The sequence below is a fragment of the Microcaecilia unicolor genome, chromosome 1 (assembly GCF_901765095.1).
Source record: "Microcaecilia unicolor chromosome 1, aMicUni1.1, whole genome shotgun sequence".
Classification (NCBI taxonomy): Eukaryota; Metazoa; Chordata; class Amphibia; order Gymnophiona; family Siphonopidae; genus Microcaecilia; species Microcaecilia unicolor.
Window position 1 is genome coordinate 82,476 of NC_044031.1, and position 26,418 is coordinate 108,893.

At 46.9% G+C, this 26,418-nt stretch overlaps 1 protein-coding gene across 2 annotated transcripts in view; it reads left to right on the forward strand.

The window, feature by feature from the left end:
- The first annotated feature begins 23,428 nt into the window (after positions 1 to 23,428).
- The window catches only part of LOC115461685 (ornithine aminotransferase, mitochondrial-like), a 30,814-nt gene continuing 27,824 nt past the window's right edge, over positions 23,429 to 26,418 (forward strand). Inside the window, exon 1 of one of the 2 annotated variants that reach the window (XM_030191705.1) lies at positions 23,429 to 23,514. The gene's annotated coding sequence lies outside the window, so the exon portion shown is untranslated. The remainder of the gene's footprint in view (positions 23,515 to 26,418) is intronic. The other variant, XM_030191712.1, reaches the window with a different exon arrangement.

Sequence of the window (26,418 nt, forward strand, 5' to 3'; positions counted from 1 at the left end):
GACAATGATAGATGCAGTAAATGCGACAGGGAAGGGGGAAACCTCCTTCATTCCTTTTTGGAATGTCCGGCTCTGGTGGTCTGGAATGAGGCATTTCAACTCTTGAATATTGTATTACATACAGTTTTGGAGTGGGATTATGCGACCCTATTGTTGGGGGACCAATCTCTGTTGGTGAGTCAGGGACTTCGACAACCACAACGACGATTCCTGTATGTCTCGTTACTGCTGGTCCGGAAGACTATATTGCACTGCTGGACTTCCTCGGAGTTGGTATCGGGGGAACTATGGAGAATTCGTATGCGAGAGGTGGGTAAATATGAGATTCAGGTCTACCGCGGCTCTCCCAGATTGAATAACCGACAATATGCTTATCTGTGGGCCTCTTGCTTAAATACAATGGGTTAAGGGGGGGGAGGGGAACATAGGTTGGGAGAGTGTATGGGGGTGTATGTTGTGGTATGACATATAAGGTTTGAGAGGTGGTCTGAGTATGAATGGTGGATAGGGGTAATACAAAATGCAATGCAGGGTGTTGGGGATGGTTCTTTACATTGGATGGTACAATGTTTAAAGTTCGCGTGTGTTAATATATGGAATTGCAGAGCTCTTTGTATAAATCAGACGTGACTGTTTATTTCCACTTGGACATTGGCGCTGTGTATTGCAATAAAAATAATAATTAAAAAAAAAAGTTATGTTAGTCGAATTAGAATATATCACCTTATTTTTTGGTCTTGTTTTATTTGCTCATTTTTAATGTAGCAATTGAAATATCTTAGTTTTTTGAAATTTACATCTGATTTCTAGATTTTTCATGGTACAAAGGGATGTGTTCCTATTTGTTTGGTTTTGCACTGTATGCAGATTCTGGCTTCTTCGGGTTCAGTTTAATCTTTGTCTACATATTTCTATTTTTAGTTTGTGGTTACTTATTCTATACTTGATGAGGGTCTACTTGTGATCATGTATGAAAAGGCTGGGTATTCTGTTAGCATTGAGTGTCTGTGTAGGACTGATCTGTACTAATCCAGCTTCCAATAGGTATATTGATGATGATCTGCCCACTGCAATTTACAGTGACTCCTGAAGGTTTTGTGTTATGGTAGAATTGCTTTATAGGCCCTAAGTGATTTTTGTTGGGTTTTGTATTACTTCACAGTCAGTGGCATAGCTAGGTGGGGCGCCAGGGGAGCGGCTGTGCCCACAGAGTTCTGCCAGCGACGGCACCTATTTTATTTCATCCTGTTGCACTGAAAATGTGCACCGGCGCCAGTGAAAGTCCGCTCTCGCCCCCCCCCCACCCCCCCGCCATCAACCTGCCTCATCCTGGCTCCGCTTTTGTTCACAGTATGCCTGGTACTCTCACCTATATATATATATATAGTGCCCACTCATATTAGCTCTGGGCCCACCCAAAAATTCAGATCTGGCTACGCCACTGGTTGGAAGATGGCCGGCCTTCTCTTTCGAAAATGAGCAACAAAGTGAAAATGAAAAGAACCTTTTCCTCTCCTTGGTCACCGGACTGTGGCGTCCCTCAGGGGTCTCCATCATCACCCATTCTGTTTAAAGTAATGATGTCACCACTAGGCAACAGACTAGAAATAGCAAGATATATGCTGACGATGTTACTATATATATATATAACCTCAGAATCCAAACTAAAGCTAAATAATGAAAAAAAACTAAATTCATGGTCATTACCAACCTATTTGACCAAAACCTCTACAACAGTTTCCCAATTGAAAACATTTCATTCCACATTGACAATAATCTGAAATTTCTAGTTATAATTATAGACAAACATTTAACATTTGATACTCGTTTCCTCAGTAATCCTAGCCAATTATAAACCATAAAGCTGTATGTCTCTGTTGATCACCCTCCCCTCACCTATCCACACCGATCCTGTTAGAATATCAATGATATGCTTTGATGTCCCCATGCATACCTCCGACCCACCCCCATCCTCCCACCCTGTCAGACTGTCATAGTAATGCTTGAATGTTTTCACTTATATACACTGTCAGCTAGCACATTTGCTTATTTCCGATCTGACGAAGAAGGGCAACCTTCGAAAGCTAATCAAGAAATGTATTAAGTTATGTCCAATAAAAAAGATATCATCTTATTTTCTTTTCCATGTTTTATTTTGTTTGATTTCTATTGATAACCTCAGTAATCACAAAATCTTTCAGGTCTCTATTTCACATTCAGAATATTGGTACAATCATTAACATTATCCCAATTCGATTATGCTGGCTGTAAGGAATAACTGTTGAAAAAACCCCAAACAGCTCAAAACACTGCAGCCAGGTTCATATATAAAATCTCTCATTTAGAAAGTTCCTCCCCTTTATTAATCAAATTACACTGGCTTCCCATCAAAGCGAGAATTACCTTCAAATTATGTACCTTTATCTTTCAAATCCTAAATGGCACAGCGCCAGACTATATGGTACCATTAATAAACAGGAAGCTCCTCCATGGAGAATCAAAACAAAACAGGGAGATAATATCAAAAAACAGTTTATTCAAAATATTCATATCAAGGACCCGACACGGTCTGTGCTTCGGCGCCAAAGCACCTGCCTCAGGGGTCACAAACAACTTTCTACAGAAAACAGCGCTGCGTAACCCTAGTAGCGCTTTAGAAATGTTAAGTAGAAGTAGTAGAAAACACAAAACAAATTAAACAATTTAGAAAATATAATAATAAATTTTTAAAACATAATATAAAGGAATATCAGATATTATATCTGCCTTTATAAATATATGTTCAAATGTAATGAACATTCATCATAGTATTGCACATCTGTAAATGTATAGCGAATGAATTATGTAAAAAATTTTAAATGTATAAACTATTGAAAATATGTAAACAGATATTGTGGACAGAGAAACACCGAACAATGTTAAATAATAAATGGTAACTGATAAACGAAAGACATATGTCAAGCTGCTAAAACAGACATATATATATTTCTCCTAGTCTTATAGTTAAAAATACATTCATACAATTTAAACAAACGAAATACTTTAAAACATCATGATGGAGGAGTCACGTGATGCGCTGGGAGCGGTAGCAGCTGAGCTCCAGGGTCCCCGCTTCTCTCATTACACGATAACTAAGTGGAAGGCGCTTCAAAGAAAGATTTTGTACCTGCTCGAGTGATTGCGAGTGTGTATGGACCAATTTCTGATCTCCATGCCAGCTGGAACATCTAAACGGAGCGTGAAGGTTGAGAAAGGGAAACTCTCGCCGACGCCCACGGAACCCAAGATGGCAGATGGTGGGCCGGAGGCGCGCGCTGAATTCTCAGAATGGCATCTTGCTCAGATAACAACAGCGGTCGGAGCTGCCCTAGAACCCAGATTTGAATCGCTGGCAAATCAATTGGGAAAACTGGATGCGAGCCTGGTGGAAATATCGAAGTGCACTCACGATCTGGAACAGCGAGTGTATCTGGATGACACGTGGAATTCTACTGCGCCAAAAGTGGCAGAGTTAGAAACGCAGCTCAAAGCACAAGCCGAGAAACTTGAGGACTTAAGAGTGCGCCGCTCTAATCTTAGGCTTGTTGGTATCCCCGAGTCTATCACAGATAAATGCCTTGGGCCCCTGCTGGAAAAATGGCTGCAGCAAGAATTTGCACTTTCAGATAGCAGTGGGGGGTTCTGCATCGAGCGGGCTCACAGGCTTGGGAGATTGCAATCTGAGAAGCTGAAGCCCAGGGTTGTAATAATAAAAATTCACAACTTTATTCATAAGGAAGAGATCATGCAAGGATACAAGTCTAAAAGAGACACCTTACAATATGATGGCAAGCCGATCCTGATTTTTCCTGACTACAAGAGAAAAGACAGCGCTTTCATCCTGTCTGCTCTACTCTGGCAGAAAAGAAGATTCGTTTTGCCCTGACCTATCCTGCAGTCCTAAAAATTCAGATGGATGGGAAATGAAACTCATTTGCCTCAGAGAAATTGGCCCTGGACTTTATAAATCGAGAGTTGGGCAGTCAGGGGGGTGCCCCATGAAGGTCAGGACCTCGAGTGCAACAGGTTGGATCCTATGTGTATGGAAGTGGCGGGCTTTGTGGATCAGAAGCGCCGAGACTGAGCTCTGAAAGACTGGTTGACTGTTTATCTCACTGTTTTCTTATCTGGTAATGCATGTTGCACATTTAGAGAGGAGCAGGGACTCTAGCAAAAATGTGACTCTGGTGACGCCATAGTGGCACCGCAATTAGATAGTTCCTTTGGGGGGGCTGGAGGGAGGGAGGGACTGGGATTAGATGGGGAAAGTTTTGAAGGGGAGGTGGGGGAGAGAGGGATGGACGAGGTTGGATGTTCTGGATTAGAGGTGGGAAGGTGAGCTGTAAATTCTTACTCTAGATGGGCGGGGTACGGTTTTCTATCCCCTTAGTGGGGAGGAGAGGACGAGTGTGGGGGAAGGGCTGGGCCCCCAAACTCAATACAATTCAACTGTCACTTTCTTTAACTGAGCACTAGGGATGTGCTGGTAAATTTTTAACAACAGGCTCTTTCACTGGACGTAGCCAGCTCTGCAGTTGAAAGGGCCAGGGGTGGCCGGAGGGGGTGGGGTGAGGGGGGAGCAACACTTGTCTCTCTCTCCTCCCTCCCTTTGTGCGGGCATGCTAGGCATACCTTTGTTGGCAGCCAATAAATGGACTGCCACCACTCCCAACATCTTGCTCTGAGCAGCATGCTGGAACTTCTCTCACATGCTCGAGAAGTCCCAGCCTGCTGCCCAGAGCTGGAAACAAGCAGAGGGGAGCAGCAGTAGTCTATTTACTTGGCTGGCAGGGCTCAGCATCCCCACCAGCAAAGTAAAAGATAATTCAGCAGGTTGCCCAAGCCCACATTTTGGAAGCCAGCTGTTAAAGTAGCCATGGAGGGCCCTACTTTAACAACCGGCTCCCAAAATTCTTAAAAACTTAACAACCGGCTCTTGCGAGCCTGTGAGAGCCTGCTCCAGCACACCACTGACTTAGACAGATGGGTCTTCCTCATATAAAATAATCATGTGGAATGTGGGGGGAATTTCCTCTCTGATAAAGCGGAGGAAAATCCTAACACATTTGAAGAGGCTTGAGGTGGACATAGCTTGCATACAGGAGACCAGGCTCTCAGACGAGGAACATAAGAAGTTACAGAGAGCGTGGGTGGGGCAGGTGGACTATCCAGCTTATTTTTGAAAGAGAAAAACTCCCATATTTCGACCTAAATCGGGATATGGGCGTTTTTCTCGCAAAAACGCCCAGATCGGTATAATCGAAAGCCGATTTTGGGCGTCTTCAACTTCACTCTGTTGCGGGAACGAATAAAGTTGATGGGGGCGTGTCGGAGGCATGGTGAAGGCATGGTGGGGCGTGGTTATCTGCCGAGGAGAGATGGGTGCGCTCGGCCGATAATGGAAAATTAGCGAGAATTTAGGTCACTTTTTCTGGACCCTGCTTTATCACGAACAGGACCCAAAAAAGTTCCCTAAATGACCAGATGACCACCAGAGGGAATCGGGAATGATCTCTCCTGTCTCCCCCAGTGGTCACTAACCCCCTCCCACCCTAAAAAACAAAATGTTTAAATATTTTTTCCAGCCTCTACGCCAGACTCAAATATCATACCTAGCTCCATGACAGCAGTATGCAGGTCCCCGGAGCAATTTTAGTTTAGCTGGTGCTGCGCGGGACCCATGAAGAGAGCAAAAATCGGAAGACAAAAAAAACATGCAAGTGCAGTCAGGGACGTCCAAATTAAAACAGGAGTAATAGGGGGATTTGAACCAGCCACCTTCTGATTACAAGACCTGTGCTCTAACCACTGCGCCACTTATTCAGTTGTTTAGATGCTCTTCCCGTTCCATTAAGTCCCTCCAAGTTTCTGTCAGCCAATCACAGCTCATTTACCTGACATCTGTGTCAGCTAAACGAGCTGTGATTGGCTGACAGAAACTTGGAGGGGAGAATCGCTGGGTGGCTGGAAGGGGGGTAGGGGACAGAGGAGAAACACAGGGTGGCTGGAGGGGGGCAGGGGAGAGAGGAGAATAACTGGGGGGGGATGGAGGGGGTAGGGGAGAGAGGAGAAACAACGGGTGGCTGGAGGGGGGCAGGGGAGAGAGGAGAATGGCTGGGTGGCTGAATGGGGGGCAGGGGAGAGAGGAGAATGGCTGGGTGGCTTGAGGGGGAGCAGGGGAGAGGAGAATCACTGGGTGGCTGGAGGGGGGCAGGGGAGAGAGGAAAATTCCTGGGTGGCTGGAGGGGGAGGTAGGGGAGAGAGGAGAATTACTGGGTGGCTAGAGGGGGGAGGTAGGGGAGAGAGGAGAACCGCTGGGGGGATGGAGGGGGGTAGGGGAGAGAGGAGAATCGCTGGGAGGCTGGAGGGGGGTAGGGGAGAGGAGAATCGCTGGGTGGCTGGAGGAGAAGGCAGGGGAAAGAGGAGAATCACTGGGTGGCTGGAGGGGGGGGCAGGGACAGAGGAGAATCGCAGGGTGGCTCGAGGGGGGCAGGGGAGAGAGGAGAATCACAGGGGGGGCTGGAGGGGGTAGGGAAGAAAGGAGAATCGCAGGGTGGCTGGAGGGGGGCAGGGGACAATCGCTGGGTGGCTAGAAGGGGGGCGGGGAGAGAGGAAAATTCCTGGGTGGCTGGAGGGGGCGGTAGGAGAGAGAGGAGAATCACTGGGTGGCTGGAGGGGGGCAGGGACAGAGGAGAATCGCTAGGTGGCTGGAGGGGGGGCAGGGGAGAGAGGAGAATAACAGGGGGGGCAGGAGGGGGTAGGGGAGAAAGGAGAATCGCAGGGTGGCTGGAGAGGGGGTAGGGGAGAGAGGACAATTGCTGGGTGGCTGAAGGGGGAGCAGTGGAGAGAGGAAAATTCCTGGGTGGCTTGACGAGGGGCAGGGGAGAGAGGAGAATCGCTGGGTGGCTGGAGAGGGGAGGTAGGGGAGAGAGGAAAATCGCTGGGAGGCTGGAAGGGGGGTAGGGGAGAGAGGAGAATCGCTGGGTGGCTGGAAGGAGTGCAGGGGAGTGAGGACAATCGCTGAATGGCTGGAGGAGGGTAGGGGAGTGAGGACAATCGCTGGGTGGCTAAAGGGGGGGTAGGAGAGAGAGGAGAATCGCTGGGTGGCTGGAGGGGGAAGGGTAGGGGAGAGAGAAGAATTGCTGGGTGGCTGGAGGGGGAAGGGTAGGGGAGTGAGGACAATCGCTGGGTGGCTGGAGGGGGGTAGGAGAGAGAGGAGAATCGCTGGGTGTGTGGAGGGGGGTAGGGGAGAGAGGAGAAGACAGGGGAGAGAGGAGAATCCCTGGGTGACTGGAGGGGGGCACGGGAGAGAGGAGAATCACAGGGGGGGCTGGAGGGGGTAGGGAAGAAAGGAGAATCGCAGGGTGGCTGGAGGGGAGGCAGGGGACAATCGCTGGGTGGCTGGAAGGGGGGGCAGGAGAGAGAGGAGAATCACTGGGTGGCAGGGACAGAGGAGAATCACAGGGGGGGGCTGGAGGGGGTAGGGGAGAAAGGAGAACCGCTGGGTGACTGGAGTGGAGAGGAGAATCGCTGAGTGGATGGAGGGGGAGAAGGGGAGAGAGGAGAATCACTGGGTGGCTGGAGGGGGGCAGGGGAGTGAAGAGAAGAGAATCGCTGGGTGGCTAGAGGGAAGTAGGGGAGAGAGGAGAATCGCTGGGTGGCTTGTGGGGGGGCAGCGGACAATCGCTGGGTGGCTGGAAGGGGGGCAGGGGGAGAGGAAAATTCCTGGGTGGCTAGAGGGGGGAGGTATGGGAGAGAGGAGAACCGCTGGGTGACTGGAGGGGGAAGGGTAGGGGAGAGAGGAGAATCGCTGGGTGGTTGGAGGGGAAGGGTAGGGGAAAGAGGAGAATCGCTGGGTGGCTGGAGGGGGTGCAGGGGAGAGAGGAGAATTGCTGGGTGGCTGGAGGGGGGGTACGGGAGAGAGGACAATCGCTGGGTGTCTGGAGGGGGGTACGGGAGAGAGGACAATTGCTGGGTGTCTGGAGGGGGGTAGGGGAGAGAGGAGAATCGCTGGGTGGCTGGAGGGGGCAGGGGACGGAGAACAATCGCTGGGTGGCTGGAGGGAGCAGGGTACGAAGGAGAATCTCTGGGTGACTGGAGGGGGGCAGGGGACGGAGGAGAATCGCTGGGTGGCTGGAGTGGGGAGTAGGGGAGAGAAGAAAATTGCTGGGTGGCTGGAGGGGGTAGAGGAAAATCACTAGGTGGCTGGGGGGGGGTAGAGAAGAGACACACATGCACTCGCAGATTCACTCTCTCTCTCTCTCTCTCTGTCACACAGTCACTCTCACACACACACACATACACTCTCAAACATACACACTACGATGAAAACCATGCTTGCGCCCTTTTCATTGCTGTCAGAAACGGGCCTTTTTTACTATAAAAATACCAAATGACTAGGTATACATCAAAACACTACAAGAAACCCTTTGCACCAAGGAGAAAATGTGCAAACAACAGATGCTTAAAAAACAGAACATACTCTTGAGGCAGCCATGGGCATAATATATATAAGAAATCATATTAAGGGTTAATTCTGTTTAAAGGTGCTCAAATACTATTTTAAATTCTCAGTCCTGCAAATGAAGGGATGCAAGCTGGAGTTAATTACTCAATGTCTAGCTTGCCGAGCAAAAGGTTAAAAAGGTCAGAGACAGGAATTTCTTTCACCCTTGTGAGTGATGGATTGCTAAATGCTGGCACAGCTGTAAATTATTATGAATGAATAAAGGAATGAGCCAGACATATGACATACTGTAGTTTAAAGCTGAAATAATTTCAGAAGTTCTTGATATGTAGATTTTGTTATAAGGAGATAGCTTAGATATAGATATAGAGACCATTATAAGTATGTAGAATATGTCTTATAAGGATGCTTACTTTAGAATATGCTGTATTCTGTGTAAATTAATAAGTTTTGTGTCTGTGTAGAATGTCTGTTAAATTCTGTATTACTCTTTGTCTGCTGTTTAAGAGGTCAAGCAAGGACTGCAGTGAAGAGGCCAACATGTGTTTAAGTTATCTGCAGTTCTGGCTGGTTCAATGTATAAGCTGATAGGTGAAAGAGGTCAGGACTAGTCAGCTCTCTTCTCCTTGATTAATTATAGGTAAAATGTAGGAATGGTCTTGAAAGTAATAACCCGATATGTATGCTATTAAGTAAGATTGGCCCTTGACCCCTTTAATGAATGCCAGAGTTTAGTTAGCAGTTAGTACTAGGAATATGAGAAATCAATCATAATAACATGTAAGAGACTGGAGCCCAAATGTCTGGTGTAAGGGGCCCCAGGTCACAGGTCAGTTTAGGATGTCTGGAACCTATGTAACTGATATTTGTATGGAGCTGATTGGTTGAGGCAAGGTAATCAATCTATTCCTTAACCAATTGGAGAGTAAGGGGGCTAGGCTAGGCTAGATAGAACTGTATTTAAGTGGGAGAAGAAGCAGTTTACTGTCAGAAGGAGCTCAGAAGAAGGAGAAGGACAGAAGGAACAGACAGAAGAAGGAGAAGACAGCATAAGAAGAGGAGCAGCTGAGACAAAGACACAGAGAGCTGAGAGAGAGACAAAGAGAGCTGAGAGAAAGACAAAGAGAGCTGAGAAAGAGAAGAAGAGACTTAATGCTGATGTTCTACTGTGTTTGCTGGCAAATAAAGAAGATTTCTCTCTCATACTGGTGTGCTGTCTGACTCCTGAAGTATCATAAATTCATGCATCAATTCCTGCAACAATTCTTGGTGGCAGCGGTGGGATCCTGAATCCTGCATTAATCCCAGCACCCAACTGACTGGAGAACATTCGCCGGGTATGTATTTTGTATTCTGTATTATAATTCTAGCTAGAAAGTTGTAAACCAGCCCCTCAAAAATTGGGGGAAGGAGAGCCTGATCAACTCTCAGCGAAGGCCCTAGTACCTTCTAGTCTAGTGGAGATTAGAAGCGAAACCGCTTAAGCTTATCTGTATCTGAGAAATCTGAAATTGTTGGGTGGGATTTTCTGTATGGAATGTGTGATGCGTGAATGATTAACTGAGTGCGGACTTCTTATAGCTGCGTTTCCAATTAACGCGAGTTCAATTGGCCAGCAACGGAAGGAAGCGATTGCTGTCTGTCTACCTAGTGTCTCGAGAGTGCGGACCCCTTACTGCACTTTCAAAAAAATTCCCCCCCCCCTCTTTGTGTGTTGTAACTGTAAGCATTATGGGAGGGAAATCGTCTAGACAAATTGATACTCCCCTAGATTGTATGCTTAAGAATTTCAAAAAAGGATTTTTAATTAATGACTATGGACAGACTTTAAGCTCAAGTACTCTAAGAACCTTGTGTGAAGTTGAGTGGCCATCTATGGGAGTGGGGTGGCCCCCTAGTGGCAGCTTAGATATTGAAGTAATCCGGAAGGTTTACAGCATAGTTGTAGGAGAACCAGAATATTCTGAACAACTCCCTTATATAGATTCCTGGGATAGCCTTGTGACTGACCCTCCCTCTTGGTTGAAAACTTATATGGGATCCCCAGTAAAATTCATGTTAGGCCGTGCTCAAAGAAAGATTAGAAAATCTAAACTAGAAGAGGGAAAGAGCCCTAGGAAGCCTACCACCCAATCGGTGGCTTCCGCCCCTACCCTGTCTGAGAAACCCATACTCTCTGATGACCCCTCAGACCTTGAGCCACCACCTTATGGCCCATTGTTGGGGTTCCGTGCTGCCCCTAGAGATCCACGCCGCCCAGCCCAAGCTTCTCCAGTACAGGCTTCTCCGGATAGTTCCTCCCCCACTGTGCGAACCCCACCACATCCTAGGTTGGACTTTTCAGCCAGTCTCTACCCTCCTCTGCCACATCCTTCCCTGTTAACCTCCGAAGACCCGCTTTGGGCTGCACCCCCTGACTCCTCAACTCCTGACAGCCCAGCCTCTCCTTCTAATACCCCTCCCCACTCATCAGGGGCCCGGCATCCCTTTCAATGGACCGGATCACCTGTGACCACCTCTCAGTCTATGAGTACCCCTCCCCATCCCTCAGGGTTTCAACCTACCTCCCCTGAATGGGTTAGACCTGCTGCAATCACCTTTGAGCATGATAGGAGGGTAGCTCCTAGCTCTACCTCAGATTCCATTCCCACCTCCTCGAGAGTTCTGCCACTCCGACAGGTAACTACCACTCGACCGGATCCTAATAATCAGGGTCAGGTTATACAGGCACAGGCCTATCAGTATGTACCCTTCACAACCACCGATCTCCTGAATTGGAAGACGCATTACCCCTCTTATACTGAAAAGCCTCAGGCAGTGGTGGACCTAGTGGCTAGCATTATGGCCACCCATAACCCAACCTGGACTGATTGTCAACAACTTCTCCTGACCCTCTTCACAACTGAGGAGAGGCGGAAGATTTTGCAAAATGCTGAGGCCATCACGCGAGCGCGTGCCCCCGAGGGGACACAGAACCTAGAGGAATGGGTTAGAGCTCGGTTTCCTCGCGCAGCTCCAGTTTGGGATCCAAATAATGAGCAGCACTATGAACTGTTGTCTGGCTATTGCCGGGACTTGCTGGAAGGTATGAGGAAAGGCATAAAGAGGCCCATTAATCTGGCAAAGGTCTCTGAAATTCTCCAAGGGGCAGCTGAATCCCCTGGGGCCTTTTTAGAGTGACTAATTGAAGCCTACAGAACATACACCCCATTTGACCCTGAAGCCCTAGAAAACCAGAGAATGGTGAATAGCGCATTGGTGGCCCAGAGTATGCCAGATATCCGGAAGAAGTTGCAGCGTCAGGAGGGATTCGCAGGGATGAATACCACCCAGCTAATTGAGATCGCAACCAAGGTTTTCATTAATAGAGATCAGGAGGTGTGTCGAGAGGCTGACCGGAAGATGCAGAAGAAGGCCGACCTTTTAGCGGCAGCCATTACTAATTCCACCCTTAATCGAGGTCGACCTCTAGCTAATGGGAAGCCAAAGTGGGACCCCGGACCACCAGCCAGGCCCCGAGATTCCTTCAATCAATCCCGGCCAAGGGGGGAGAATCCCAGACCAAGATTGGAGAGGGATCAGTGTGCCTACTGTAAGGAAAGAGGGCACTGGAAAGATGAATGCCCCCAGAGGCGCCAGGGACTGAGAAGGGGACCAGGAGATCGAGGAAGCCGAGGCCGAGTTCGAGAGGGAAGATATGAGCCTCCTGAATCTGACATCATCGGGATAGCCGAGATGGCAGAATGGGACGAATAGGACAGACCGGGTTCCTACAAACTGGGCTCCCAGGAACCTATGGTCAAGTTAACTATAGGGAGCCGCTCAATTCCATTCATGATTGATACAGGAGCTGAACATTCTGTTGTGACGGAGCGATTAGCGCCTGTGTCTGGAAAAACTGTCCGAGTGGTGGGAGCCACGGGGGTGCAGAACCGGAGGCCCTTCCTGACGACCCGTAGATGCCAATTAGGCTCACAAACAGTCACTCATGAATTCCTGTATATGCCAGACTGTCCAATCCCTTTGTTAGGTCGAGACCTGCTGTCCAAGCTTAGGGCCCAAATTTCCTTTGACTCTGATGGCCAGACTTCAGTCTCCTTTCGGCCCCCGACATCTAGCCCAAAGGGTATATTGAGTTTCTGCTGCCCTCTTGAAGAAGAATGGCGGCTGCATCAGTCACATGGCCAAGTTGACCTACCCCTGGCAGATAGCTTTCAAGTCAGAGGGGTATGGGCAGAAGATAATCCCCCAGGGTTGGCCCGAAATATTCCTCCTGTCCATGTAGACTTACTTCCAAATGCCCGGCCAATCCATCTTCGCCAATACCCAATTCCCAGAAAGGCTCTGGAAGGGATCCAAGCACACCTGAATCGTCTGTTATCCCATGGAATTATTCGTCCTTGTCAGTCTCCATGGAATACGCCACTATTGCCAGTTCAGAAGCCAGGGACTGAGGACTACCGGCCAGTCCAAGATTTACGGGTGGTTAACAAATCCACTATTTCATTACACCCTGTAGTGCCTAATCCATATGTCCTGCTAGGATTGATACCTTCTGGAGCTACCCATTTCACGACACTAGATCTAAAAGATGCCTTCTTTTGTATTCGGGTGGCCCCCGCCAGTCAACTGCTTTTTGCCTTTCAATGGGAAAACCCAGTAACAGGAAGGAAGCTTCAGTATACATGGACTCGCCTGCCACAGGGGTTCAAGAATTCCCCCACTATTTTTGGGACAGCCCTAGGACAAGACCTTAAGACTTTTAAATCTGAGCCTTCCAGGCGAGTTTTACTCCAGTATGTAGATGACCTCCTGATTGCAGCCGTGACTCAGGAAGAGTGTTTTGAGGCTACCAGAGAATTGCTGGAGCTACTCTTGGATGCAGGCTATAAGGTCTCACGCTCAAAGGCCCAACTTTGTCAGTCAGAAGTGAAGTATCTGGGCTTTTGTATTTCCCAGGGAAGTCGGAGACTGGATGTCAGTAGGAAGCAAGCAGTTGCTGCAATTCCCCAACCCAAGTCCAGAAGAGAAGTTAGGGAATTTCTGGGAGCAGCCGGATTCTGTAGAATTTGGATTCCAAATTTTGCATTGATGGCGAAACCCCTTTACCAAGCCACAAAGGGGGGTGAAAAGGAACCATTTGAATGGGGACCTACAGCTCAACAATCCTTCATTGCCATAAAGAAAGCCCTACTCCAAGCCCCTGCGTTAGGCCTTCCTGATGTGGAGAAACCTTTCTCACTGTATGTCCATGAGCGACAGGGGGTTGCTCTGGGTGTGCTGACCCAGATGATGGGATCCTGGCAGAGGCCTGTTGCATACCTGTCTAAACAGCTGGATGGAGTGGCTAAAGGATGGCCAGCCTGCATGAGGGCCATTGCAGCAACAGCCTTACTGGTCCAGGAAGCTGATAAGCTGACCTTGGGGCAAGAACTGGTTGTTAAAGTCCCCCACGCAGTTCTTACCCTCATGGAATATAAGGGCAACCACTGGTTTACAAATAACCGCATGGTTAAGTACCAAGCTAGTTTGTGTGAGAATCCACGGATACACCTGGAAACAGTGGCTACATTCAATCCCGCCACTCTTTTGCCAGCATCTGAGGGACCACCGGATCATGATTGTATCCAAACCATGGATGAAGTGTACTCCAGTCGACCAGATCTTAAAGATGTTCCGTGGAGGGACCCAGATGTAATTTATTTCACAGATGGAAGCAGTTACGTGGAGAACTCTAAGCGATTGGCAGGCTATGCTGTGGTGACAGAAGACAAGGTGATAGAAGCAAGAGCCCTGCCCCAAGGAACTTCAGCCCAGAAAGCATAACTTGTGGCCCTCATACGAGCTCTGGAGCTAGCAGCAGGACTGGTAACCAACATTTATACTGATTCCAAGTATGCCTTCACAACTCTACATGCTCATGGAGCTTTGTATAAGGAAAAGGGACTCATAAATGCTGCAGGCCAACCTGTTAAGTATGGACCTGAAATACTTCAGCTGCTAGAGGCTGTGTGGGCCCCTAAGAAGGTAGCTGTCATTCACTGCAGGGGACACCAAAGGGTAGATACTCCAGTGGCCCGAGGGAACCGCCATGCTGATCGGGTGGCCAAGGAAGCTGCTCGAGGACCCCCAGCAAGTACTGTGACTCCCCTGTTCCAGATTCGATTGCAAGAATGGACGCCTATGTACACCCAAATGGAAGAGAAATGGGCTCAAGAGGAAGGTGCAGTAAGGAGACCTGATGGCTGGTTACATCTCCCTGATACCAGAGTTCTGGTGCCACGCCACCTAGCTTGGCCTGTAGTGTCTCAAGCTCATGACCTATCGCACTTAGGGAAAACAGCACTAGCCCGCCTACTCAGTCGAGTAGTGGTGCTGGAAGGATTGGATAGTCTGGTTGCCACTGCCTCAGCCCGATGTACTCTCTGTGCCCAGAATAATGCTCGTCAGGGACCCCGTATTCCACCAGGAGTTCAGTCTAGGGGACTAACACCCTTTGAGTCTCTAGTTATAGACTTCACAGAAATGCCCAGGAGCGGTAGGTTCCGATACCTCTTGGTCATGGTCTGTACCTTTTCTGGGTGGGTGGAAGCATATCCTACAGTTACTGAGAAAGCCACAGAAGTAGCTCGAGCCCTCCTTAGGGATGTCATCCCCAGGTATGGACTGCCCCTTGCCATAGGTTCAGATAATGGGCCCGCCTTTGTTGAAGCTACACTTCAGGCCCTGTCCCGCGCATTGCGCATTACCTGGAAATTGCATTGTGCCTATCGTCCCCAGAGTTCAGGGCAGGTTGAGCGGGCAAACAGAACCTTGAAAAATAGCCTAGCAAAGATTTGTCAGGAAACCCAACTGAAATGGCCACAGGCACTGCCACTAGCCCTCTTCCGCCTCCGATGCACTCCAACTAAAGGAACAGCCCTCTCTCCCTTTGAAATTGTGTATGGGAAGCCCCCAGCCATTTTGCAGGGAATTAAGGGAGACATAGGGATTTTAGGGTCTGCCCAGGTACAGGAGCAGGTAGCCCTCTTGGGCAAGATAATTTCTGAGCTTCAGTCTTATGTGAGAGAAATAAACCCTGTCCCCTTCCAGGCTCAGGTACATTCCTTCCTGCCAGGGGATAGAGTTTGGGTGAAAGACTGGAGGCTCCAGCCTTTGGGGCCCCGATGGAAAGGACCTTTTACTGTTTTGCTTTCTACCCCTGCAGCTGTGAAGGTCGCAGGGATTACTCCATGGGTCCATTGGTCTCGAATTAAGTCTGCTGACCAGACTGAGCCCAGCACGGATCAGACGGAGCCTAGACAGTGGAGAGCAGAAAGTGATCCAGCGGAGCCATTGAAGTTGCGCTTGACCCGAACCAAAGAATCTACTAGCTGAAAAGAAGGGTCAACTGCATACTGCAGGAGCTGCTGAACTTCGGCTTCACACTGAGACTCTTTCTTGCCCAGATTCTGGCTTTCTTGGAATTTGAAAGCTTGATCCTTGTCAGTTGAGGGTCTATCCCAACTGGTATAAGAACTCAAAGACTGAGAACATTATATGAGAGTAATCTGTGATTAGCACAGACTGTTGAAATATTATTGCTTAATTAGTTTGCTGTATTTGTTTTAGATTAGGAAGAAAGAAAATGTTAGTAGTTTGGATGCTTTTGTTGTTTTCTACTCCTTGCCTCCTTGTTCCTAAAACCCCAACTCGCTCCAACCTTTGGTTACACTCTGTCCAGGAACTAATTAGTCAGGCAAAGATTACTTCCCCTTGTATTGTGTGTTCCCGATTTTCTCCTTATACTACAGATGTCCCAGCTGTTCCTGTTCCTGTGCAGCTCCCAGCTCTTATACCTCCCTACTTTTCGAGTTCAGGCCCTTGGAGCCAGGATTATACTTGGTGGTCCTTTTATAATGCTACTTCCCCCTCTGACTCTTCTCTAAGGCCAGTTTTTACGTCTCCCTATCCAGCTTCTGGAGTGTTTTGTTTAACAAGAGACATCTCAACTGTTCTTCCCATTCCCTGTAACTATACTAATGTTCTCCCAGAGAAGGAGGAACCTGTGTGGGTAGTTTCTCCAGGTACTCCTATGTGCCCTACTACCATACCTGCAGATTATGACCAAGGTGATTATCTGGCTCCTAACTATACTACTGAGAAGACTATAGTGTCCCATCCTATTTTCTACTTTCATAAGTCCCCGGGGTATGAAGGGGTTGCATCATATGAGCGGTCTGTTACAATTGGGGATTGGCACCTATGGTGTACAAAGTCTCCATTTCTTCTTCGTTCCCCCTGGGATAGGGGCTCGCATTATGGGCATCCTAATCTCCATCCTGTGCCTACATTTATTGGGAACTTTCGTCGCCCTCTCCTTGGTCATTACTGGCTCTGTGATAATGTCCTCCACATGATTCTTCCCCCCACATATGATTTTTGTGTATTGGTAACCTTGAATTATTTTCCTAAAGTTATTCCTCTTCTCAAACCACCATCCCCGCACCGCTCTAAGCGAGAGGCCTTGTCTTTACCCTCCTCCGTTGCCACAGAGGATGAGGCGATTGAATTAGCCCTCCAGTATATTAATTCTACTTATCCTCTGACTAAAAAGAGACTTGTAGCCCTTTCTGCTACGGCCTGGATTCCAATTGGGGGCCCGGTAGCGGGTATTACTGAACTAGGTATGGCTACCCGGAGACTTCAATCCCTACTTCATGTTCTAGTTCATGAGCTGAACGTGGTAGTCAATGCATTGCAGGATCAAATTAATGAATTAAGTATAGTTTCTCGGTATAACCGTATGGGTCTTGACTATCTCTTTGCAGCCCAGGGTGGCCTCTGCACAGTGCTAAATTCTTCAGAGTGCTGTACCATTGTCATAAATAGGACGCATGTAGTTAGGCATGCCATGGATAAAGTCCTACAGTTGGCCAGCCTTAATGTGGAGGATTACCGAGGAGGATTAGACCTTACCTCCTGGTGGTGCTCATTGACCTCCTGGATACGTCCTTTGTTCATTTCCCTAATAGTCTTAGTTCTAGCAGGGTTGTTGTTTTGTTTCCTGGCCTCATGTGCTTCGGCAGTATGCCGTCGAACCTTAACAAGTAGGGTAATGGTGGTTCATAAGTCTATTCCTAGTTAGGATCACTATAATCTCCAGAGTTTGAGTTGTGAGACTTATCTCTGCATAAGCTGATTTTAGTCTCAAAGGGGGGAATGAGGCAGCCATGGGCATAATATATATAAGAAATCATATTAAGGGTTAATTCTGTTTAAAGGTGCTCAAATACTATTTTAAATTCTCAGTCCTGCAAATGAAGGGATGCAAGCTGGAGTTAATTACTCAATGTCTAGCTTGCCGAGCAAAAGGTTAAAAAGGTCAGAGACAGGAATTTCTTTCACCCTTGTGAGTGATGGATTGCTAAATGCTGGCACAGCTGTAAATTATTATGAATGAATAAAGGAATGAGCCAGACATATGACATACTGTAGTTTAAAGCTGAAATAATTTCAGAAGTTCTTGATATGTAGATTTTGTTATAAGGAGATAGCTTAGATATAGATATAGAGACCATTATAAGTATGTAGAATATGTCTTATAAGGATGCTTACTTTAGAATATGCTGTATTCTGTGTAAATTAATAAGTTTTGTGTCTGTGTAGAATGTCTGTTAAATTCTGTATTACTCTTTGTCTGCTGTTTAAGAGGTCAAGCAAGGACTGCAGTGAAGAGGCCAACATGTGTTTTAAGTTATCTGCAGTTCTGGCTGGTTCAATGTATAAGCTGATAGGTGAAAGAGGTCAGGACTAGTCAGCTCTCTTCTCCTTGATTAATTATAGGTAAAATGTAGGAATGGTCTTGAAAGTAATAACCCGATATGTATGCTATTAAGTAAGATTGGCCCTTGACCCCTTTAATGAATGCCAGAGTTTAGTTAGCAGTTAGTACTAGGAATATGAGAAATCAATCATAATAACATGTAAGAGACTGGAGCCCAAATGTCTGGTGTAAGGGGCCCCAGGTCACAGGTCAGTTTAGGATGTCTGGAACCTATGTAACTGATATTTGTATGGAGCTGATTGGTTGAGGCAAGGTAATCAATCTATTCCTTAACCAATTGGAGAGTAAGGGGGCTAGGCTAGGCTAGATAGAACTGTATTTAAGTGGGAGAAGAAGCAGTTTACTGTCAGAAGGAGCTCAGAAGAAAGAGAAGGACAGAAGGAACAGACAGAAGAAGGAGAAGACAGCATAAGAAGAGAAGCAGCTGAGACAGAAGCCACAAAGACACAGAGAGCTGAGAGAGAGACAAAGAGAGCTGAGAAAGAGAAGAAGAGACTTAATGCTGATGTTCTACTGTGTTTGCTGGCAAATAAAGAAGATTTCTCTCTCATACTGGTGTGCTGTCTGACTCCTGAAGTATCATAAATTCATGCATCAATTCCTGCAACACTCTGAGGCTAACTTAAAACAATAAAAAAATATAAAGTGAGAAATAAATACTTCAAAATGATAAGTAAAATGTAGGCTGCAAATCGATCCTGAAAAGAAACGACAAACTTACCGGAGAGAACAAAAGACCAGCAAACCGATCAGCAAACAACACCTTGTGACAGGAAACAGAATGCCAGGAAATGGCAGTTATTCAAACTAGATAATAATGCATATGTATGAACTGCTCATTGAATATGTAAATTATATAAGTACATAAGTAATGCCATACTGGGAAAAGACCAAGGGTCCATCGAGCCCAGCATCCTGTCCACGACAGCGGCCAATCCAGGCCAAGGGCACCTGGCAAGCTTCCCAAACGTACAAACATTCTATACATGTTATTCCTGGAATTTTGGATTTTTCCAAGTCCGTTTAGTAGCGGTTTATGGACTTGTCCTTTAGGAATCCGTCCAACCCCTTTTTAAACTCTGCTAAGCTAACCGCCTTCACCACTTTCTCCAGCAACGAATTCCAGAGTTTAATTACACGTTGGGTGAAGAAAAATTTTCTCCGATTTGTTTTAAATTTACTACACTGTAGTTTCATCGCATGCCCCCTAGTCCTAGTATTTTTGGAAAGCGTGAACAGACGCTTCACATCCACCTGTTCCACTCCACTCATTATTTTATATACCTCTATCATGTCTCCCCTCAGCCGTCTCTTCTCCAAGCTGTATAGCCCTAGCCTCCTTAGTCTTTCTTCATAGGGAAGTCGTCCCATCCCCGCTATCATTTTAGTCGCCCTTCGCTGCACCTTTTCCAATTCTACTATATCTTTCTTGAGATGCGGCGACCAGAATTGAACACAATACTCAAGGTGCGGTCGCACCATGGAGCGATACAACGGCATTATAACATCCTCACACACCTGTTTTCCATACCTTATCTATATAAACTTAACAAAAGAAAGGATGACAGCATAGCACCAATAGTGAAACCAGTATTAACCACTCAAAAAAAATTAATAAATAAAAAAATAGCAGCAATGTTGAGCACCAATCAAAATGATGTATGCACACAAAAAGACTAAAAAACTATATAAAAAAATAATCCATATTAAATAATTCTTTTAAAAACAAAAATGCAGATATTAATACAATTATTACAAAAATATTAATACATCAGAATTTGTTTTGTGTTTTCTGTAGAAATTTGTTTGTGACCTCTGAGGCAGGCTCTTTGGCGCCAAAACACGAACCGTGTCAGGTCCTTGATATGAATATTTTGAATAAACTGTTTTTGATATTATCTCCCTATTGGTTTGTAGATTTGTCAGCCTCTACCATTAATAAACTTACCTACTACTACTACTACTTATCATTTCTAAAGCGCTACTAGACGTACGCAGCGCTGTACACTTGAACATGAAGAGACAGTCCCTGCTCGACAGAGCTTACAATCTAATTAGGCCAGACAAACAGGACAAACAAGAGATAAGGAAATATTAAGGTGAGGATGATAAAGTAAGGGTTCTGAACAAGTGAAGAAGGGTTAGGAGTTAAAAGCAGCATCAAAAAGGTGGGCTTTTAGCTTAGATTTGAAGACGGCCAGAGATGGAGCTTGACGTACCGGCTCAAGAAGTCTATTCCAGGCATATGGTGCAGCAAGATAAAAGGAACGGAGTCTGGAGTTAGCAGTGGAGGAGAAGGGTGCAGATAAGAGAGATTTACCCAGTGAACGGAGTCCCGGGGAGAAATGTAGGGAGAGATGAGAGTAGAGAGGTACTGAGGAGCTGCATGTAGCCCCATGCAGGATGTAAGGCGTCAGAAACAGCTGATCAGACAACAAACTTTGTTGAACGAAAGCGCCGGAGTCTCTCTCCGGCGCTGAAGAAGACTCTTTGGCTGGCGGGGTTTGGGGACCCCCACCAAACAAGGTACCTGATGCGGCAGCGGGGTGGGCGGCGATGGTGGGGGAGGGTTGGTGGCAGGAGGGGGGGGGGTTCAAGAAGGTCGTCGGCAGGGGGCCAGGGCCAAATCTATGGGGGCCCAGGCCCCACGTAGCTACGCCACTGGTTTGAACTGTATGCGGAAACAGATAGGTTGCCAGTGAAGTGACTTGAGGAGAGGGCTAATATGAGCATAACGACACTGACGGAATATTAGTCGTGCAGCAGAATTTTGAACAGATTGAAGAGGAGAAAGATGGCTAAAGAAACACAAAGAAACACTAAATATGAGGCAAGAAATTATCTCAGACTACACCTCCCAAATTGTAAAAGTGATCTATGAAACTGTCCACTCTGCAGACTTCACTTACCTAGGTACCAAATGGTGGAACTCCTTACCACCCAAAATATGTTACTATGTAAGCCGCATTGAGCCTGCCATGTGTGGAAAAGCGCAGGGTACAAATGTAGTAAATAAATAAATAAAAATATTTGAAAGGTATTAATCCACAAACAAACCTTTTCCGGAGATGGGAAGGCAGTAGAACGAGAAGGCATGAAATGAGATTGAAGGGGGGCAGACTCAAGAAGAATGTCAGGAAGTATTTTTTCACGGAGAGGGTGGTGGATGCTTGGAATGCCCTCCCGCGGGAGGTGGTGGAGATGAAAATGGTAACGGAATTCAAACATGCGTGGGATAAACATAAAGGAATCCTGTGCAGAAGGAAGGGATCCTCAGGAGCTTAGCCTAGAATGAGTGGCAGAGCTGGTGGTTGGGAGGCGGGGCTAGTGCTGGGCAGACTTATACGATCTGTGCTGAGACTGGTGGTTGGGAGGCGGGACTAGTGCTGGGCAGACTTATACGGTCTGTGCCAGAGCCGGTGGTGGGAGGCAGGGATAGTGCTGGGCAGGCTTATACGGTCTGTGCCAGAGCTGGTAGTGGAAGGCGGGACTGGTAGTTGGGAGGCGGGGATAGTGCTGGGCAGACTTATAGGGTCTGTGCCAGAGCTGGTGGTTGGGAGGCGCCATAAGCAAGGGAGAAGAGCCCATCTCTTCTCCCTTGCTTATGGCGCCTAACCACCCTCCCCATTCATGATACCTACACTGACTACATAGTTTGTAACCTTTAGATTGTAAGCTCTCTCAAGCAGGGACTGTCCTTCCCCATGTTTAAACTTGTACAGCGCTGCGTAACCCTAGCAGCGCTATAGAAATGCTAAGTAGTAGTAGTAGGCAGGGTTGGTGGTTGGGAGGCGGGGATAGGGCTGGCCAGACTTATAGGGTCTGTGCACTGAAGAGGACAGTACAAATAAAAAAAGTAGCACATATGAATTTATCTTCTTGGGCAGACTGGATGGACCGTGCAGGTCGTTTTCTGCCGTCATCTACTATGTTTACTATGTTTACAGGAATATACTAGATTCCACAAAATCCTCAAATCGTTCCTATGCAAACAAACCCTCACAAAGAACAACCCTATATCAAGCAATTAATTATTAGCTGAATTGGTTACTACTATGTTTACCATTAACCTTCTCTTGTTTAATTTCTCATTCATAATAGATTTTCTAAAGTTAAACATCCATAGCTATCCCAGAATGTTTATGATACTGTATTGTAAAATTGGATTCTTTCAACAAATTACTTTATTATGCATTAGTCTTTGTTATGTATCCTATACAGTTTATTGCAAACCATGCGGAACTCAAACTTGTTTGGGATAATGTGGGATATAAATGTCACAAATAAATAAATATAATTTGAGAGTGGATTATTACACATCCCAGGGTGGGAATTTCACCCTTCCGCAAACTGGAGATTTCTTTGGCCCCGGCCTGTGCCCAGCTGATCAGATCTGAACCTGTTCTGGGAATCCAAGTCCCGGTGCCTGACCCCAAGAGCTTAGCTGGCAGGCAAGACTGTGGGGTGAGACCAGGGCTGTATAACGTTGAGAGCAGTCACAGAGTAACTAGCAACAGAAGATCCCTTTATTCTTACACCTTGTTCTTTTGCCAGCAAACTCAGTCCTCCTGTCACATTGTTAAGGGAGAAAGATCAGCAAAAAGCCCTCTAGAACTCCCTGCAGAAAACAAACTGAGGCCTGGAACGCACATGGGGAGTCGGAATGAGGCTTGAAATGCAAAGAGGAATGCTATGCTATTCAAGCCCCAGAACCAGGCTTTTAAATACAGTGAGACAAGTAATTGGTGCACCAGAATGAGGCTTGGAATGCAAAGAGGAATGCTATTGAAGCCCCAGAAAGAGACTTTTAAATACAGTGAGACAAGCCATTGGTGCACCAGAATGAGGCTTGGAATTCACAGCTAGACAGCTGTAACAGCAAGAATGACGTTTGGAACGCTCAATCCCTCCTAGTCCTGACCTGTAAAATATGCAAATTCCTGGGCTGGGCAGTGAGGTAAGTAGGCAGGAACCAATCAGGTGTCCTGTTGTAGGTCAGGTGACGCACACGCCTCTTCCATGCTCTTTGCTGCTGCTGGAGGTGGGAGAGGGGCGCGGACCCAGGCTGTGCTCTGATTGGCTGACGGATGATGATTCTATGTTTCCACAGCTACTGAGCTCAGCCCGTGGCTCCTTATAAGCTGCTGCGGAGACGGATGCAGCTCTCTCCCAGCAGCACCAGGTAAGACACTGCGTTTATTATAATAGTAAAGGGCAGGGAGGGGTCTGGTCCCCCCCCCTCCCAAAGGAAGCAGTTGGGCTGGTGTTTATAATACTAAAGGACTTGGTGGGGTCTCTGCCAGGAAGGAAGCAGGGCAATAGGACAGGATGCACATTTCCCAAAGATAAGAAAATCAGAAAATGACTAGAAAAATATTTTAAAAATCTGTTTACTTGTGGGGGGAGGAATAAATCCTAATCAGTGGATGTAAGGAGCAGAGGCAGAGCAGAGCAGAACCTAGGAGCCATCCTGTCATTTAATCTGAGTGTGGTGGTTATTGTTATATTGTAAGCCACATTGAGCCTGCAAAGAGGTGGGGAAATGTGGGATACAAATGCAATAAATACATAAATAATAAATTGTGGATTTCCCCACCCCCCTTTACTTATGTAGAAATCTCAGGCTGATAATGTGATTAGAATCTGCTTTTCTGCTCTGACCTGTTCTCCCTCCAGCTGGCAGCATAGGGTGGAAAAAGTGGTTTTAGCAAATAGCCTCCAGCTCAGATCATAGGAGTCTGCTGACAGCAAGTATGGGAGGAGCAGAAGACAGGGAGCTGCCAGTACTTTATAGAGAAGGGAAGGAGATTAATGTTGGAAGAGAGGTTAAGTAAGGCCACACCAAGTTCTTTTGGGCAGAGATGTCTTTACCTGCAATTTTTAAAAGCTGTAAGCTTTATCTCAAAGGCAGGTAAAAAAAATTAATTACTCATAGACATACAAGCAACTTGCAGATTTTTAAAATGTACCAGCAAGATATTGGGCTCTTATGATCAGTCCCCTTTGTCCAACAGTATGAAAGCATAACTTAGTTCAATTATCAAAATTGGTGTGTTGAGGGGGGGGCACTGTGGGCCCTCAGCCTTTAAAGCGTAAGTAGGGATTCTCAACCCGGTGTTTAGGACACATCCAGCCAGCCAGTCAGGTATTCAGGATACCCACAATGAATATGTATAAGATAAATTTGCTTACATTGGAGGGGGTACATTCTAATATAGCTCATGCATATTCACTGTGGATATCTTGAAAATCAGACTGACGTTTGTGTGTCCTGAACTGGTCTGAATGCATTAATGAGCATAAGGCCATCTTAGTATTGAGCCCCCCCCCCCCCCTCCCTACACACCAACACATTTCTATTCTGCCTATTACTAATATGGAAGATCAAAGGGACAGGACTGACTTACAGAGTCCACCTCCTGAATCAGCACAAAAAGGTATGTCTCTTGCTGGGTCCACAGCACCCAGTCCAGGTTTTCTTTAATGCACTGGGAATTCTCAAGCTAAAGACTAAGGAAATGACTCACATGGGCAGGTGAAGGCATTCTCTTGATCAAGGTAATTGAGAAACTTAAAGGTTAGGGGGGGGGAGGGGGCTGAAGGGAGAGACCAGTGGCTGTGGCAAGGCCATAGACTGATGCTAAAGTACTGAATACCCAGCTCTGGCTTCTTTGCCCCAGGGAGGAAGGAAACAGAATCCTGTATCTCTGTTACCAGCAGGTAATTTAATATAAAATTTATATTGTCTTTATACACAGATTTGAGTGCATAATCTGTTATTGAGATAGACACGGGGAAGCCACTGGGATCAGTAGCATGAAACTTGCTACTAATTGGGTTTCTGCCAGGTACTTGTGACCTGGATTGGCCGCTGTTGGAAATAAGATATTTGGCAAGATGGACCATTGGTCTGACCCAGTGTGGCTATTCTTAGGTTCTCTTTTTTTATTGTAGTTTTAAGTCAAATGCTTTTATATTCACTGTAGTATTTATAACAAAAATCAAAGTGCATGGCCTTAATAGAATAAAATTACTTCTGTAATAGCTCATCTAGCGAAGGAGGCTGAATCTCCAGAGAGGCAACCCTGAGCCTACAGAAACTACATGACTAAATCATACTCCCAAGGAGAACAGAAGTGCTGCACATCTGCCCCTGTAACTTTAGGATGGGAGCTTAGCCGAGATTGGGTGGCAGAGCCGGTGGCGGGAGGCGGGGATGGTGCTGGGCAGACTTATAAGGTCTGTGCCAGAGCCAGTGGTGGGAGGCGCCGAGGCGGGGATAGTGCTGGGCAGACTTATAAGGTCTGTGCCAGAGCCGGTGGTGGGAGGCGGGGATAGTGCTGGGCAGACTTATACGGTCTGTGCCAGAGCAGGTGGTTCAGAGGCGGGGCTGGTGGTTGGGAGGCGGGGATAGTGCTGGGCAGACTTATACGGTCTGTGCCAGAGCCGGTGGTGGGAGACGGGGATAGTGCTGGGCAGACTTATACGGTCTGTGCCAGAGCAGGTGGTTCAGAGGCGGGGCTGGTGGTTGAGAGGCGGGGATAGTGCTGGGCAGACTTACACGGTCTGTGCCCTGAAGAGGACAGGTACAAATCAAGGTAAGGTCTACACAAAAAGTAGCACATATGAGTTTATGTTGTTGGGCAGACTGGATGGACCGTGCAGCTCTTTTTCTGCTGTCATCTACTATGTTACTATGTATCTATAATGCTGTTAAATCTGGATAGAAAGATCCCTTCTGTCCTTTGGAGACTGATAATGTCTGAACAGTGGTAATAGTTGGCTGGTGCCCGATTACTCTCATCCCAAGCTTAAATAACTGCTGCTGAAGAAAAGTGGTTTAGTTTAAAAGCATCCTAAAATAAGCTTCTTATTCAGGGGTCATGCAATTATGATGAAGGGTATTGGTACTGGGCACCTCCTCAACCCCAGCCAGCACAAGCCGATACAGACCCTACTTCCCTGCCATGGCTACTGGAACCCCAACCCTCCTTCCCAAACCTTAAACCTCTCTGCAGACAGAAGAGGATACTGTGCTTTTTCTTCTGCTGCCTTCCTCAGCACCACCTTGCAAGTTGCAGCATTT